This window comes from Aquarana catesbeiana, linkage group LG06 (assembly GCF_042186555.1).
Source record: "Aquarana catesbeiana isolate 2022-GZ linkage group LG06, ASM4218655v1, whole genome shotgun sequence".
In the NCBI taxonomy this organism is placed as follows: Eukaryota; Metazoa; Chordata; class Amphibia; order Anura; family Ranidae; genus Aquarana; species Aquarana catesbeiana.
In genome coordinates this window covers 46,771,323-46,789,658 of record NC_133329.1, presented here as the reverse complement: position 1 = coordinate 46,789,658, position 18,336 = coordinate 46,771,323, and the positions used below count along the sequence as shown (strand labels likewise).

At 48.9% G+C, this 18,336-nt stretch overlaps 1 protein-coding gene across 6 annotated transcripts in view; it reads left to right on the top strand.

Annotated features, from left to right (window-relative positions):
- Positions 1-18,336, top strand: part of LOC141148368 (uncharacterized) — a 442,230-nt gene that overhangs the window by 170,353 nt on the left and 253,541 nt on the right. The window lies entirely within an intron of this gene.

Below are 18,336 nucleotides of genomic sequence, written 5' to 3'. Positions count from 1 at the left end.
GGTTCCTACCCACAGTGACCGTGACAAGATATTGTAGAGTTGACCTTCCCTCTCGAATGGTCCAGTGTCTGGCAAAGTGGCCCTTATCTACTTGTTGGGGCATAGCTGACCTTCTGCTGTGGTGTCCCTCTTTGAGCTGCAGCAACTGAATAGTTCCAATGTGTTTTACAGTTGATGGAGATCAAAGTTCCCTGAAGAAGCAGATCAAATCTGTGAAACACGTCGGGACTGATCATCAATAATTCCCATCAATTGACTTTTTTGCCTATCATGTTTTTCCCTACATGTATATGGAATATTTTAAAGTTTATGTGGTCATGTTAGAACTGAACCTACAATTGTATTAATCTGTAATAAAGTTAATCTGATTTAAATGTAATCATTTCATGTTTTGCCTCCTTGACAATTACACATCCCTTAAAGTCCTACATGAACAAATAGGAGGCTTTGTCCCCTGGATGTTTGTTTTTTCTTCTGTCCTTTACAATGATCTTTGTATTATTTTTAATGTAATCTGTAATCCTGCATGATTTTCACTGATTTTCAAAAAATGCAAATAAAAAGGAAGGACCTAGACTAGCTAAAAGAAAACCAAAACGAGGTAACATTGATCAATGTTGGTATTACATGGATGGTGATGCAATTACATTGATCAGTGTACTTTTCTTTAAGGCATCAGTAACTCTGCATTAGTTTCACCACATATGACCTCCTGTGTTTGTCAGCAAACACATGCAGTGATTGCCGGTCCATGAGGAGTCAGACCAATGTTGCAAAAAGTCATGTGTTTGATGCTCCAATAGCAAAGGACATTTTTCCAGATATTTGCACCCTTTTACATTCTGCCACTCTTCCCAAGTATGGTGATAGATAGGGATGAGCTTCGTGTTCGAGTCGAACACATGTTCGACTCGAACACCGTGTGTTCGGTGGTTCGCTGAATTACGAACGATATGGGCCGTTCGCGCCAAATTCACGTGGCGCATCACGGCCCATAATTCACTGTGGCATCGCAGTGCATTGCTGGTTGATTATTAGCCAAGCATGCACTATGACCCGCATGCTTGGCCAATAACAGCGCTGTGTGTACAGAGAGCCGTAATTGGCCAAAGCCAAGGAGGCTTTGGCCAATTATGGCTCAGGGGGCTTAGTACATGCCCCACACTATATAAGGCCGCCTGCACGTTAGCCCTGTGTAGTGTGTTCCGGCATTGAGAGAAAGATAGAGAGAGAGACAGTGTAATTTGATTTAAATTAGAGTACGCAGGTGGAGTCAGTTAGCTGCACCTACAGTGTATTGTGTATATATATATATGCATCCCAGGTGTTGTGTGTGTGTGTATATATATATATATATATATATATATATATATATATATATATATATATATATTGTATTCAGTTTAGCTAGATCCTGTTCTCCTCTTCATAATATACTGACAGGCAGGCAGGTGTTTATACAGTATTTCCAGTTAGTGTACTGCAGGGGCGTAACTAGAAATAGCAGGGCCCCATAGCAAAATGTTGTATGGGACCCCCCCGCAAATAACCCCCCCACAGCTGCCCTAGTGTCAATGCAGCGTGACCTGTGCCACATATAGCGTGACCTGTGCACAATGCAGCGTGACCTGTGCACAATGCAGCGTGACCTGTGCCCAATGCAGCATGACCTGTGCCCCATACAGCGTGACCTGTGCTCAATGCAGCATGACCTGTGCCCCATACAATGTGACCCGTGCCCCATACAGCGTGACCTGTGCCCCATACAGCATGACCTGTGCCCCATACAGCGTGACCTGTGCCCCATACAGCATGACCTGTGCCCAATGCAGCATGACCTGTGCCCCATACAGCGTGACCTGTGCCCAATGCAGCATGACTTGTGCCCCATACAGCGTTACCTGTGCCCCATGCAGCGTGACCTGTGCCCAATGCAGCGTGACCTATGCCAAATACAGCATTGCCTGTGCCCAATACAGCCTGGTCTGCCTGTGCTCCATACAGCCTCACCTGTGCAGAGGAAGAGGCAAGCCACCCGGATCAGCAGAGAGCGGGATTGCCCGCTGTAATAGCTTTCATTTGAATTTCCTGTCTTCCCGGGGCTCATTGTCACATAGCCCCACCTCTTGGCCTGACGCCTTTGATGACGTCACATGTCCCGCATTTGATTGGCGTTCTGTCTATCAAAGGCGCCGGGCCAAGAGGTGGAGCTATGTGACGTGAGCCCCGGGAACACTGGAAGTTCTAATAAAAGCTATTACATCGGGCAATTCAGCTCTCTGCTGATCCGGGTGGCTTGCCTCTTCCTCTGCACAGGTGAAGCTGTATGGGGCACAGGCAGACCAGGCTATATTGGGCACAGGCAACGCTGTATTGGGCACAGGTCACGCTGCATTGGGCAAAGGTCACAGCTTGCCTCTTCCTCTCCTCTCTCTTCCCCTGGCTGGGAGACTGTGTCAGCGGTGCTCTCATCCTCACTGGGCCCCACTTGGTGGCGGGCCCCATAGCGCCCGCATGGGCCGCTATGGTGGTAGTTACACCCCTGGTGTACTGTGTACCCTGCACAGTTGCAACTACAGTATAGCTACCTGAAGCCAGCTGCTTGTGTAGGCTCTTGAAGTATTTCCAGTTACTGTACTGTGTACCCTGCACATTGGCAACTTCAGTATAGCTACCTGAAGCCAGGTGCTTGTGTAGGCTCTTTGAAGTATATCCAGTTAAAGTACAGTGTACCCTGCACAGTTGCACCTACAGTATAGCTACCTGAAGCCAGGTCCTTGTGTAGGCTCTTGACGTATCTCCAGTTACTGTACTGTGTACCCTGCACAGTTGCACCTACAGTATAGTTACCTAAAGCAAGGTGCTTGTGTAGGCTCTTGACGTATATCCAGTTACTGTACTAGGTACCCTGCACAGTTGCACCTACAGTATAGCTACCTGAAGCCAGGTGCTTGTGTAGGCTCTTGACGTATCTCCAGTTACTGTACTGTGTACCCTGCACAGTTGCACCTACAGTATAGCTACCTTAAGCCAGGTGCTTGTGTAGGCTCTTGATGTATTTCCAGTTACTTTACTGTGTACCCTGCACAGTTGCACCTACAGTGTAGCTACCTGAAGCCAGGTGCTTGTGTAGGCTCTTGACGTATTCACAGTTACTGTACTGTGTACCCTGCACAGTTGCACTTACAGTATAGCTACCTGAAGCCAGGTACTTGTGTAGGCTCTTGAAGTATTTCCAGTTACTATACTGTGTACCCTGCACAGTTGCACCTACAGTATAGCTACCTGAAGCCAGTTGCTTGTATATGCTCTTGACGTATTTGCAGTTACTGTACTATGTATCCTGCACAGTTGCACCTACAGTATAGCTACCTGAAGCCAGGTGCTTGTGTAGGCTCTTTGAAGTATTTCCAGTTACTGTACTGTGTACCCTGCACAGTTGCACCTACATTATAGCTACCTGAAGCCAGGTGCTTATGTAGGCTCTTGAAGTATTTCCAGTTACTGTACAGTGTACCCTGCACAGTTGCAGCTACAGTATAGCTACCTGAAGCCAGGTCCTTGTGTAGGCTCTTTGAAGTATTTCCAGTTACTGTACTGTGTACCCTGCACAGTTGAACCTACAGTATAGCTACCTGAAGTAAGGGGCTTGTGTAGGCTCTTGACAAATTTTCAGTTACTCTACTGTGTACCCTGCGCAGTTGCACCTACAGTATAGCTACCTGAAGCCAAGTGCTTATGTAGGCTCTTGAAGTATTTCCAGTTACTGTAATGTGTACCCTGCACAGTTGCACCTACAGTATAGCTACCTGAAGGCAGTTCCTTGTGTAGGCTCTTTGAAGTATTTCCAGTTACTGTACTGTGTACCCTGCACAGTTGCACCTACAGTATAGCTACCTAAAGCCAGGTGCTTGTGTAGGCTCTTGACGTATTTGCAGTTACTGTACTGTGTACCCTGCACAGTTGCACCTACAGTATAGCTACCTGAAGCCAGGTGCTTGTGTAGGCTCTTTGAAGTATTTCCAGTTACTGTACTGTGTACCCTGCACAGTTGCACCTACAGTATAGATACTTGAAACCAGGTGCTTGTGTAGGCTCTTAAAGTATTTCCAGTTACTGTACTGTGTATCCTGCACAGTTGCACCTATAGTATAGCTACCTGAAGCCAGGTGCATGTGTAGTCTCTTGACGTATTTCCAGTTAATGTACTGTGTACCGGGCACAGTTGCACCTACAGTATAGCTACCTAAAGCAAGGTGCTTGTGTAGGCTCTTGACGTATATCCAGTAACTGTACTAGGTACCCTGCACAGTTGCATCTAGAGTATAGCTACCTGAAGACAGGTGCTTGTGTAGGCTCTCTGAAGTATTTCCATTTACTGTACTGTGTACCCTGCACAGTTGCACCTACAGTATAGCTATCTGAAGCCAGGTGCTTGTGTAGGCTCTTGACGTATCTCCAGTTACTGTACTGTGTACCCTGCACAGTTGCACCTACAGTATAGCTACCTTAAGCCAGGTGCTTGTGTAGGCTCTTGACGTATTTAGAGTTACTGTATTGTGTATCCTGCACAGTTGCACCTACAGTATAGCTACTGTGACGCATCCTATTCCACACTCCACTGAGTGCCTCCGTCAATAACACCGCTTCCTCCAGTATGACCATCAGACAGATATAATATTATAGCTGCATTAAATACAAGTCTAGTCGATAATAGCTTGTAGAATCTTGACTGCTTTATTGGGCAGAACACAGCCTTTTTATACACATTTAACACAAGGGATTAGATAACGAGGTAGGGCTGACTCATGGACACTCCCCCCCTCCCCTCTAGCAAAAACTTAAAAGACAATAATATAATTAACATGTTAATTAACACAACACTTAAGGCAGATCTGGTGACCAGACAGTTCGTCTCTGCAGGTTAATGTGATGAGCTCTTTCAAGAATCATGTATTGTTCAGAAAAAACAACTGAGAATAGTCTTTGGGCAAGTTCAAAAAAATAAAAGATTAATATAGAAATACCAAATAACAGGGTGAATGTGGACAGAAAAAGGTCCTTTCAGCCAGTGTCCGCGACAGTGCCCCCCCCCTGTCCCATAGTCCGGCAGACCCAACTAGATCCACCACGGGTCAGCTTGGGGCTGTCCGGGAGAGTTTTATAGTTCCGTTTGCCGGGAAAGTCCATCAGCATTCCCATTCTGCTTTCCTGGCCGATACTGTATGGTAAAATTGTAGGGCTGCAGTGCCAAGCTCCATCGTAACAAACGTCCATTATCCCCGGAGACCCGATTAAGCCAGATTAATGGATTGTGGTCGGTGAGCACTGTAAAAGATCGTCCGTAGAGATAAGGTTGGAATTTCTTGAGAGCCCACACCAGCGCCAAACACTCCTTCTCCACGGCTGCATAACCGACTTCCCTGGGTAGCAGCTTCCGAATGATGTAGGCCACTGGGTGCTCACCGCCATCAGGTCCTACTTGGCTAAGTACTGCCCCCAGCCCGAATGTAGAGGCATCTCTTTGGACACAAAAACGTTTGGTTGGGTCAGGGGCAGCTAGAACAGGAGCTGAAGTTAGTGCATTCTTTAATCGTTGGAAGGCAGCTTCACACTCAGGGGACCACAGTACCTGTCGGGGAAGGTGCTTCTTAGTCAGGTCTGTCAGGGGCTTAGCGATGGAACTATATTGCGGGACAAATTTCCTATAGTACCCAGCTGTGCCGAGGAACGCCAGGGCCTGGGTTTTAGTACGGGGGGTCGGCCACTTGGCAACTGCCTCAATCTTAGCAGGCTCAGGTCGTTGTTGTCCACTGCCTACTCGATGTCCAAGGTACTGTACCTCGGACATCCCTATGCTGCATTTCTCTGGCTTAAGGGTTAGTCCTGCAGCCTTGATGCTGTCTAGCACGACACCCAGGTGAACCAGATGGTCCTCCCAGGTATCACTATAGATCACAATGTCGTCCAGATATGCACAAGCATAGTCCTGGAGGCCATCGAGGAGTTGGTCTACCATCCTCTGGAAAGTCGCCGGTGCATTCCTTATCCCAAATGGCATTACTTTAGACTGGTATAAGCCAAATGGGGTAATGAACGCCGATTTCGGAATAGATTCCGCATCCAGAGGAATTTGCCAGTATCCTTTGCATAGGTCAAGGGTTGTCAGGAATTTTCCCCGAGCAATGCGATCTAACAGATCATCGACCCGGGGCATAGGGTAAGCATCAGTGGTGGTGCACTCATTTAATCTGCGGTAGTCTACACAGAAGCAAGTTGTGCCATCCCGCTTCGGTACAAGGACCACCGGGGAAGCCCAGGGGCTGCTGGATGGCTCAATGACTCCCAATTCAAGCATCTCCTTAATCTCATGACACATCCCCTCTCTCACTGCGTCAGTTATCCGGTAAGCCACCTGTCTTAGCGGCAGTTGTCCCGGGGTCTCCACTCGGTGCACTGCCATAGTAGTGTACCCGGGGACTGTGGAGAACATTTCCCTTCTCTGACTAAGGACCTGTCTAGCTTGTTCTCTCTGCATCGGCCCTAGCTGGTTGTCAAGCTTTATCATCTCTATCCCTGCAGTAATTCTATTTAGCTCCGGGTGCATCAGCAGGGGAAGATTTTCAGAATCTTCCACAGCTGGAGCACATATAGCGGCTACCTCTCCTGATCTTTCCCAGTATGCTTTCAACATGTTCACATGAAAGGTCCGTCGGACTCTTTCATCCGAACATTTAGCCACTACGTAGGTTGTGTCACAGAGCTTTGCCACAACCCGGTAAGGTCCCTGCCAAGTGGCCTGTAACTTGTCCTGCTTGGTTGGTCTGAGGGCAAGAACCTTCTGCCCAACCTCCAGAGTGCGGTTCCGAGCAGTACGATCGTACCATCGTTTCTGCTGCCTTTGGGCAGCCCAAAGGTTCTCCTGGACAGTGTCCGTGAGCTCCTTCAGTCTGTCCCTAAACTCAAGAACGTATGCTACGATAGAGGACCCTTGGGGATCAATTCCCCCTTCCCAGTGGGCTCTGACTAGATCTAGGGGCCCCCCCACCCGCCTCCCATACAGTAACTCAAATGGGGAGAACCCGGTAGATTCCTGCGGCACCTCCCGATAAGCGAAGAGAAGGTGTGGCAGATATCTCTCCCAATCCCTGTGAGAGGTTGCAAATGTCCTAAGCAGCTGTTTCAGTGTTCCATTGAACCTCTCACACAGTCCGTTGGTCTGGGGGTGATAGGGAGAGCTCTGTAGGGGCTTTATCCCACACAGCCTCCATAACTGCTGAGTGAGCTCAGCAGTGAACTGGGTCCCCTGGTCAGAGATGATTTCCCGAGGGAAACCCACCCTGGCAAAGATCCGGAGCAAAGCATCAGCCACAGTTTCTGCATGGATATTTGCCAGGGGAATGGCCTCCGGGTACCGGGTGGCATAATCCACCACAGTAAGGATATATCTCTTCCCAGAAGTACTAGGTCTGGGCAATGGTCCAACCAGGTCTACGGCAACACGGCTAAAGGGTTCATCAATGATCGGTAAAGGGTGTAGGGGAGCTTTCAGCGGGCCCCCATGCTTACCCACCCGCTGGCATGTGTCACAGGTCCGGCAATACTGTCGGACATGCCCTGTAATCCCTGGCCAAAAAAACGACTGAGTCAGATGGTGGAGGGTCCGGGACATCCCCAGGTGTCCAGCTAAGGGTATGTCATGCCCAATGCGCAGCAGGTCATGACGATATTTCTGCGGCACAACCAGCTGCCGCTTGGGTGGATGGGAGGCTGTCTTTCCCTCAGTAACCCGATAGAGTAATCCCTGGACCCACTCTATTCGCTCCCTCTCCAACCCCCCAGGGTCCAATCCTGCTCTTTCCCTATAGCTAGTTAAGGAAGGGTCGCTAAGAGTTGCCTGAGCAAATTCTTGGGGAGAAGCCCAAGTCGGGGTAGGGATAGTTGGGGTAGTACAGTCTAGGTCAGGGGTGACAGGTCTTACCTGGGTCCCGTCCTCGAGGGAGCGCACCTCCATCCGAGCTTGCTGGCGGGTGGTAACAGGATAAGCTTCCGGGGATACATCCAGGGAGAAGGCTGAATTTAAACGTCCCAAATTGTTGCCCAACAAAACCTCTGCAGGTAGGTTCTGCATTATTCCCACTTCCACTTCTTTGGCCCCCGAACCCCAATCAAGGTGAACCCTGGCAGTGGGGACCCGCATAACATTTCCCCCCGGCCACCCGCACAGTCACAGACCGTCCCATCTGCTCTGCCGGGTTTATCATTAGGGACTGTATCAGGGTAATAGTAGCTTCCGTGTCCCGCAGTCACTGGGCAGCCCGACCATTAATCCACACGGCTTGTCGATGGTGCAAACGATTATCTGTAGTGGCAGCTTGCACAAGGTCTGCCTCATGTAGAATTCCAATATTCTCCTCGCTTGGGTAAGTCACATCATCTCTCTCCAGACAGTGTGCAGCAGCCCGGGTAGGTCCAAGGGGCCTGTTGTTCCGCGCGTCCTGGGAAACATTCTGCGGACAATACCTCCTAACATGCCCTGATTGGTTGCATCTGTAGCAGAGGTCCCCTTTTCCTCGGGAAGATGGTAGCTGAGTGGGGCCGGGGATCAACGGCTGGTGTGGAGGGGCAAAGCTCCGTGGAATGTTGGGGACAGGCCGAGCTGGGGTCTTAGGCTCTGGTTGTACAGTCCGCCTTGAATCCACGTATTGGTCAGCTAGGGTGGCAGCTTCATCTACTGTGACTGGCCGCCGATCCTTTACCCAGTCTCTAACCTCATGTGGGGTATGATCGTAGAATTGTTCCAGGAGGATTAGCTGGAGCGCATCTGCCATGGTAACAGCTTGGCGCCCGGTCATCCAACTCTCTGCTGCTTGGGTCATTTGATGAGCCCATTCTGTGTAAGGCTCTCTCTCCTTTCGGCGGAGGTTGCGAAACCTCAAACGGTGTGCCTCTGGAGTAATGCCGAAGTGAGCCAATAGTCTTTCTTTTACCCGGTCATAGTCCTGGCTGATCTCATCAGGGACATTATTGTACACCTCTGCAGCCCTTCCTGTGAGACGGCTGACCAGGGGCGTAACCCAATCTGCTTTATTGACACCTTGGAGACCGCATTGACGCTCAAACATTTGCAGGTAAACATCCATCTCATCTTCACCATCTTGAAACATGTGGAAGGCGGCATAGGGTAGCTTTTTGCGGGCCGCTGGAGCTTCCCGGTTGAACATAACTGAGGCTCCTTGGTCCCGCTGGAGTTCAGCCATTCGCAGCTGGGACACCTCTCGTAACACTTGACTAATAACCTCCTGCGGGGGGTGAGTACCATACAAGGCCAGTCGCCACTGGACGTCACGCTGGAACTCTGTCACCTCTGAGGTGTCTGCTGGTGGGTTGCTGGCCTGGTCAATTTCCATTAGTTCGGTGATGAGAGTCGCTTTGGATTTGTTGCTGGAGACTTTTCCACGGGCTTCCAAGAGATCCTTCAAGGTGCTGCGCTTGAGTCTGGCGTAGTGATGTTCCATCTGCTGTTAGGAGCAGGGGGTCCCGGTGGTGATTTGGGTGTGCCTAGGCAAGAGGAAGCATCCCACTGCTGCCACCAATTGTGACGGATCCTATTCCACACTCCACTGAGTGCCTCCGTCAATAACACCGCTTCCTCCAGTATGACCATCAGACAGATATAATATTATAGCTGCATTAAATACAAGTCTAGTCGATAATAGCTTGTGGAATCTTGACTGCTTTATTGGGCAGAACACAGCCTTTTTATACACATTTAACACAAGGGGTTAGATAACGAGGTAGGGCTGACTCATGGTCACTCCCCCCTCCCCTCTAGCAAAAACTTAAAAGACAATAATATAATTAACATGTTAATTAACACAACACTTAAGGCAGACCTGGTGACCAGACAGTTCGTCTCTGCAGGTTAATGTGATGAGCTCTTTCAAGAATCATGTATTGTTCAGAATAAACAACTGAGAATAGTCTTTGGGCAAGTTCAAAAAAATAAAAGATTAATATAGAAATACCAAATAACAGGGTGAATGTGGACAGAAAAAGGTCCTTGCAGCCAGTGTCCACGACAGCTACCTTAAGCCAGGTGCTTGTGTAGGCTCTTGACGTATCTCCAGTTACTGTACTGTGTACCCTGTACAGTTGCACCTACAGTATAGCTACCTTAAGCCAGGTGCTTGTGTAGGCTCTTGACGTATTTCCAGTTACTTTACTGTGTACCCTGCACAGTTGCACCTACAGTATAGCTACCTGAAGCCAGGTGCTTGTGTAGGCTCTTGACGTATCTCCAGTTACTGTACTGTGTACCCTGCACAGTTGCACCTACAGTATAGCTACCTTAAGCCAGGTGCTTGTGTAGGCTCTTGACGTATTTCCAGTTACTATACTGTGTACCCTGCACAGTTGCACCTACAGTATAGCTACCTGAAGCCAGTTGCTTGTGTATGCTCTTGACGTATTTGCAGTTACTGTACTATGTACCCTGCACAGTTGCACCTACAGTATAGCTACCTGAAGCCAGGTGCTTGTGTAGGCTCTTTGAAGTATTTCCAGTTACTGTACTGTGTACCCTGCACATTTGCACCTACAGTATAGATACCTGAAGCCAGGTGCTTGTGTAGGCTCTTGAAGTATTTCCAGTTACTGTACAGTGTACCCTGCACAGTTGCACCTACAGTGTAGCTACCTAAAGCCAGGTGCTTGTGTAGGCTCTTGACGTATTTCCAGCTACTGTTCTAGGTACCCTGCACAGTTGCACCTACAGTATAGCTACCTGAAGCCAGGTGCTTGTGTAGGCTCTCTGAAGTATTTCCATTTACTGTACTGTGTACCCTGCACAGTTGCACCTACAGTATAGCTACCTGAAGCCAGGTCCTTGTGTAGGCTCTTTGAAGTATTTCCAGTTACTGTACTGTGTACCCTGCACAGTTGCACCTACAGTATAGCTACCTTAAGCCAGGTGCTTGTGTAGGCTCTAGAAGTATTTCCAGTTACTGTACTGTGTACCCTGCACAGTTGCACCTACAGTATAGCTAACTGAAGCCAGGTGCTTGTGTAGGCTCTAGAAGTATTTCCAGTTACTGTACTGTGTACCCTGCACAGTTGCACCTACAGTATAGCTACCTGAAGCCAGGTCCTTCTGTAGGCTCTTTGAAGTATTTCCAGTTACTGTACTGTGTACCCTGCACAGTTGCACCTACAGTATAGCTACCTGAAGCCAGGTGCTTGTGTAGGCTCTTTAAAGTATTTCCAGTTACTGTACTGTGTACCCTGCACAGTTGCACCTACAGTATAGCTACCTGAAACAAGGTGCTTGTGTAGGCTCTTGACGTATTTCCAGTTACTGTACTGGGTACCTTGCACAGTTGCACCTACAGTATAGCTACCTGAAGTCAGTTGCTTGTGTAGGCTCTTGACATATCTCCAGTTACTGTACTGTGTACCCTGTACAGTTGCACCTACAGTATAGCTACCTTAAGCCAGGTGCTTGTGTAGGCTCTTGACGTATCTCCAGTTACTGTACTGTGTACCCTGCACAGTTGCACCTACAGTATAGCTACCTGAAGCCAGGTGCTTGTGTAGGCTCTTGACGTATTTAGAGTTATTGTACTGAGTACCCTGCACAGTTGCACCTACAGTATAGCTACCTGAAGCCAGGTGCTTGTGTAGGCTCTTGACATATTTCCAGTTACTTTACTGTGTACCCTGCACAGTTGCACCTACAGTATAGCAACCCGAAGCCACGTGCTTGTGTAGGCTCTTGACGTATTTAGAGTTACTGTACTGTGTACCCTGCACAGTTGCACCTACAGTATAGCTACCTGAAGCCAGGTGCTTGTGTAAGCTCTTTGAAGTATTTCCAGTTACTGTACTGTGTACCCTGCACAGTTGCACCTACAGTAAAGCTACCTGAAGCCAGGTGCTTGTGTAGGCTCTTTGAAGTATTTACAGTTACTGTACTGTGTACCCTGCACAGTTGCACTTACAGAATAGCTATGTGAAGCCAGGTGCTTGTGTAGACTCTTGAAGTATTTCCAGTTACTATACTGTGTACCCTGCACAGTTGCACCTACAGTATAGCTACCTGAAGCCAGTTGCTTGTGTATGCTCTTGACCTATTTGCAGTTACTGTACTATGTACCCTGCACAGTTGCACCTACAGTATAGCTACCTGAAGCCAGGTGCTTGTGTAGGCTCTTTGAAGTTTTTCCAGTTACTGTACTGTGTACCCTGCACAGTTGCACCTACAGTATAGATACCTGAAGCCAGGTGCTTGTGTAGGCTCTTGAAGTATTTCCAGTTACTGTACAGTGTACCCTGCACAGTTGCACCTACAGTGTAGCTACCTAAAGCCAGGTGCTTGTGTAGGCTCTTGACGTATTTCCAGCTACTGTTCTAGGTACCCTGCACAGTTGCACCTACAGTATAGATACCTGAAGCCAGGTGCTTGTGTAGGCTCTTGACATATCTCCAGTTACTGTACTGTGTACCCTGCACAGTTGCACTTACAGAATAGCTATGTGAAGCCAGGTGCTTGTGTAGACTCTTGAAGTATTTCCAGTTACTATACTGTGTACCCTGCACAGTTGCACCTACAGTATAGCTACCTGAAGCCAGTTGCTTGTGTATGCTCTTGACCTATTTGCAGTTACTGTACTATGTACCCTGCACAGTTGCACCTACAGTATAGCTACCTGAAGCCAGGTGCTTGTGTAGGCTCTTTGAAGTTTTTCCAGTTACTGTACTGTGTACCCTGCACAGTTGCACCTACAGTATAGATACCTGAAGCCAGGTGCTTGTGTAGGCTCTTGAAGTATTTCCAGTTACTGTACAGTGTACCCTGCACAGTTGCACCTACAGTGTAGCTACCTAAAGCCAGGTGCTTGTGTAGGCTCTTGACGTATTTCCAGCTACTGTTCTAGGTACCCTGCACAGTTGCACCTACAGTATAGATACCTGAAGCCAGGTGCTTGTGTAGGCTCTCTGAAGTATTTCCAGTTACTGTACTGTGTACCCTGCACAGTTGCACCTACAGTATAGCTACCTTAAGCCAGGTGCTTGTGTAGGCTCTAGAAGTATTTCCAGTTACTGTACTGTGTACCCTGCACAGTTGCACCTACAGTATAGCTAACTGAAGCCAGGTGCTTGTGTAGGCTCTAGAAGTATTTCCAGTTACTGTACTGTGTACCCTGCACGCACAGTTGCACCTACAGTATAGCTACCTGAAGCCAGGTCCTTGTGTAGGCTCTTTGAAGTATTTCCAGTTACTGTACTGTGTACCCTGCACAGTTGCACCTACAGTATAGCTACCTGAAGTCAGGGCCTGTGTAGGCTCTTGACTAATTTCCAGTTACTTTACTGTGTACCCTGCACAGTTGCACCTACAGTATAGCTACCTGAAGCCAGGTGCTTGTGTAGGCTCTTTAAAGTATTTCCAGTTACTGTACTGTGTACCCTGCACAGTTGCACCTACAGTATAGCTACCTGAAGCAAGGTGCTTGTGTAGGCTCTTGACGTATTTCCAGTTACTGTACTGGGTACCTTGCACAGTTGCACCTACAGTATAGCTACCTGAAGTCAGGTGCTTGTGTAGGCTCTTGACATTAGGGATGAGCTTCGTGTTCGAGTCGAACCCATGTTCGACTCGAACATCGGCTGTTCGATCGTTCGTCGAATTGCGAACGATATGGGCCGTTCGCGCCAAATTCGTGTGGCGCGTCACGGCCCATAATTCACTGCGGCATCGCAGTGCATTGCTTGCTGATGATTGGCCAAGCATGCACTATGACCCGCATGCTTGGCCAATCACAGCGCCGCCTTAACAGAGAGCCATAATTGGCCAAAGCCAAGGAGGCTTTGGCCAATTATGGCTCAGGGGATTTAGTACACGCCCCACACTATATAAGGCCGCCTGCACGGCGGCCCTGTGCAGTGTGTACCGGTGTGCTTAGAGAGAGAGAGAGACAGTGTCATTTCATTTGAGTTAGCTAGATTAGGCAGGACAGTCAGTCAGTTGTTGGATATATATATATATATACACTGTATTCAGTTTAGCTAGATCCGTTCCTGTTATCTTCTAGACTATTTACATTTAGTGCAGTGCGTCCTGCTCACAGTGTTCAGCTAGATCCGTTCCTGTTATATTCCTACTGACAGGCAGGCTTGTCTTGTTACAGTATTTTGAAGAAAATTACTGGTGTTCTTTTGATCCTATTAGTGCCACAGTCAGGCAGCTAGACTATTTACATTCAGTGCAGTGCGTCCTGCTCACAGTGTTCAGCTAGATCCGTTCCTGTTATCTTCTTACTGACAGGCAGGCTTGTCTTGTTACAGTATTTTAAAGAAAATTACTGGTGTTCTTTTGATCCTATTAGTACCACAGTCAGGCAGCTAGACTATTTACAGTTAGTGCAGTGCGTCCTGCTCACAGTGTTTTGCTAAACCTACAAGTTAGTGGGGTGCGTGCTGCTCACAGTGTTCAGCAAAACCTACAAGTTAGTGGGGTGCGTCCACCTCACAGTGTTCAGCTAAACCTACAAGCTAGTGGGGTGCGTCCTGCTCACAGTGTTCAGCTAGATCTGTTCCTGTTATCTTCTTACTGACAGGCAGTCTTGTCTTGTTACAGTATTTTAAAGAAAATTGCTGGTGTTCTTTTGATCCTATTAGTACCACAGTCAGGCAGCTAGACTATTTACAGTTAGTGCAGTGCGTCCTGCTCACAGTGTTCTGCTAAACCTACAAGTTAGTGGGGTGCGTCCTGCTCACAGTGTTCAGCTAAACCTACAAGTTAGTGGGGTGCGTCCACCTCACAGTGTTCAGCTAAACCTACAAGCTAGTGGGGTGCGTCCTGCTCACAGTGTTCAGCTAGATCCGTTCCTGTTATCTTCTTACTGACAGGCAGGCTTGTCTTGTTACAGTATTTTAAAGAAAATTGCTGGTGTTCTTTTGATCCTATTAGTACCACAGTCAGGCAGCTAGACTATTTACAGTTAGTGCAGTGCGTCCTGCTCACAGTGTTCTGCTAAACCTACAAGTTAGTGGGGTGCATCCTGCTCACAGTGTTCAGCTAAACCTACAAGTTAGTGGGGTGCGTCCACCTCACAGTGTTCAGCTAAACCTACAAGCTAGTGGGGTGCGTCCTGCTCACAGTGTTCAACTAGATCCGTTCCTGTTATCTTCTTACTGACAGGCAGGCTTGTCTTGTTACAGTATTTTAAAGAAAATTACTGATGTTCTTTTGATCCTATTAGTACCACAGTCAGGCAGCTAGACTATTTACAGTTAGTGCAGTGCGTCCTGCTCACAGTGTTCTGCTAAACCTACAAGTTAGTGGGGTGCGTCCTGCTCACAGTGTTCAGCTAAACCTACAAGTTAGTGGGGTGCGTCCATCTCACAGTGTTCAGCTAAACCTACAAGCTAGTGGGGTGCGTCCTGCTCACAGTGTTCAGCTAGATCCGTTCCTGTTATCTTCTTACTGACAGGCAGGCTTGTCTTGTTACAGTATTTTAAAGAACATTACTGATGTTCTTTTGATCCTATTAGTACCACAGTCAGACAGCTAGACTATTTACAGTTAGTGCAGTGCTCACAGTGTTCTGCTAAACCTAAAAGTTAGTGGGGTGCGTCCTGCTCACAGTGTTCAGCTAAACCTACAAGTTAGTGGGGTGCGTCCTGCTCACAGTGTTCAGCTAGATCCGTTTCTGTTATCTTCTTACTGACAGTCAGGCTTGTCTTGTTACAGTAAATACAGCTACCTGAAGAAAATTGCTGGTGTTCTTTTGATCCTATTAGTACCACAGTCAGGCAGCTAGACTATTTACAGTTAGTGCAGTGCGTCCTGCTCACAGTGTTCTGCTAAACCTACAAGTTAGTGGGGTGCGTCCACCTCACAGTGTTCAGCTAAAGCTACCTGTAGAAGGTTGGTGGTGTTCTCATACTACAGGCAGGCAGTTGATTTTGCTAGCTGCAGTATCAGTAGACGCTGGCGATGGTTGCTGGAACCGATCATACCTTGGGGCTGCGGACCAAAAAATTGTCTGAACGCATCGGTCAGACGGCCACCTTCTCCAACGCTCCTTCTTTGACTGACCGAAGCCTCAGCAACACGTTGTCCAGAAACAGGAGTATGTAACCTCCCAGTCTCTGGGAACGCGTTGCACAGACCTTTCTGCAAGGCCTCCCGAAGATGTTTCATCCTCTGCTCCCTCTGCGATGGCAAGATAAGGTCCGCAACCTTACCCTTGTAACGTGGATCAAGGAGGGTTGCCAGCCAGTATTGGTCCTTCTCCTTGATACCACGAATACGAGGATCCTTACGCAGGCTTTGCAGGATCAGGGAGGCCATGCAGCGTAGGTTTGCTGAGGCATTCAGTCCGGAGTCCTCTGGGTCACTAAGGACGACCTGGTCCGCAGCCACCTCCTCCCAGCCACGTACAAGTCCATGTGTTTCTTGGGACTGATCCCTTAAAGACTGCTGCTGATGCTGAGTGCCAGGCTCCACCTCCATACTGACACAATCTTCCTCCTCCTCCTCCTCCTCCTCATCCTCTTCCTGTGTGATCGGCGGGCACGCAGGAACACTGTCTGGATAAAGGGGGCCTTGAGAGCTAAGGAAGTCCTCCTCTTCCTGCCTCTGTTCTGCCTCAAGTGCCCTGTCCATTATTCCACGCAGCTTGTGCTCCAACAGGTGGACAAGGGGGACAGTGTCACTGATGCATGCACTGTCACTGCTCACCATCCTCGTGGCCTCCTCAAATGGTGACAGGACAGTGCATGCATCCCTGATCATGGCCCACTGGCGTGGGGAAAAAAAACCAAGCTCCCCTGACCCTGTCCTGGTGCCATAGTCGCACAGGTACTCATTGATGGCCCTCTGCTGCATGTGCAGCCGCTGCAGCATGGCCAACGTTGAGTTCCACCTGGTGGGCATGTCACAGATTAGGCGGTTCTTGGGCAGGTTAAACTCGTTTTGGAGGTCCGTCAGCCGAGCACTGGCATTATATGACCGGCGGAAATGCACACAGACTTTCCTGGCCTGCCTCAGGACATCCTGTAAGCCCGGGTACCTGCCCAAGTACCGCTGCACCACCAAGTTAAGGACGTGAGCCAAACAGGGCACATGGGTCATTTCTCCCTGTCGGAGGGCAGAGAGGAGGTTGGTGCCATTGTCGCAAACCACCATTCCTGCCTTAAGTTGGCATGGCGTCAACCACCTCTGAACCTGCCCCTGCAGAGCTGACAGAACCTCTGCCCCAGTGTGGCTCCTGTCCCCCAAGCACACCAGCTCAAGCACCGCATGGCATCTTTTGGCCTGCGTACTTGCGTAGCCCCTTGAACGACTACGGAGCACCGCTGGTTCCGAGGAAGAGGCCATGGAGGAAGAAGAAGAGGAGGGGGTGGAGGAGAGAGGTGTGTCACAATCATTTGCATTTTGGAGGCGTGGTGGCGGAACAACCTCCAACACTACTGCACCTTGTCCTGCATCCTTCCCAGCTGCCAGCAGAGTCACCCAATGCGCCGTGCAACTTAGGTAACGTCCCTGTCCATGCCTGCTGGACCATGAGTCAGTGGTAATATGCACCTTACCGCTGACCGCCCTGTCCAGCGAGGCATGGACATTGCCTTCCACATGCCGGTAGAGAGCCGGAATCGCCTTCTGTGAGAAAAAGTGGCGCTTGGGTACCTGCCACTGAGGAACCGCACATTCCACAAACTCACGGAAGGGGGCAGAGTCTACCAACTGAAAAGGCAGCAGTTGAAGTGCTAGCAATTTTGCCAAGCTAGCATTCAACCGCTGGGCATGTGGATGGCTGGGAGCAAACTTCTTTCGGCGGTGCAGCAGCTGGGGCAGGGAAATTTGCCTGGTACAATCTGACGTCGGTGTACCAAAAGCAGATTGCCCACAAGTACTTGGCTGTGACACACCTAATTCTACACCTTCATTCCTCTCAGTGCAGGTCTCAGAGAGGACTGAAGGTCTAGTGGGGTTGGAAATCTCAGCTGATGAGGAGCAAGGAGAGGTCCTCTTTGTTCTTTGGTGTGGGTCTTTTAGATACGCTTGCCAACGAAATGCATGGCAGGTCAACATATGTCTGGTCAACCATGTGGTACCCAAGCGGGAGATGTTTTGGCCACATGAGATACGCTTGAGACATATGTTGCAAATAGCAGCGGTGCGATCTGATGCACTCATCTCAAAAAAGGCCCACACCAAAGAACTTTTTGAATAACGCGCAGAGACTGCATCGCCCTGCACATGTGGAGCTTTGGGGTGTGATGCAGTCAATGTGCTGCCCTTAGGCTGGCCCCTGGAGGGCATCCTGC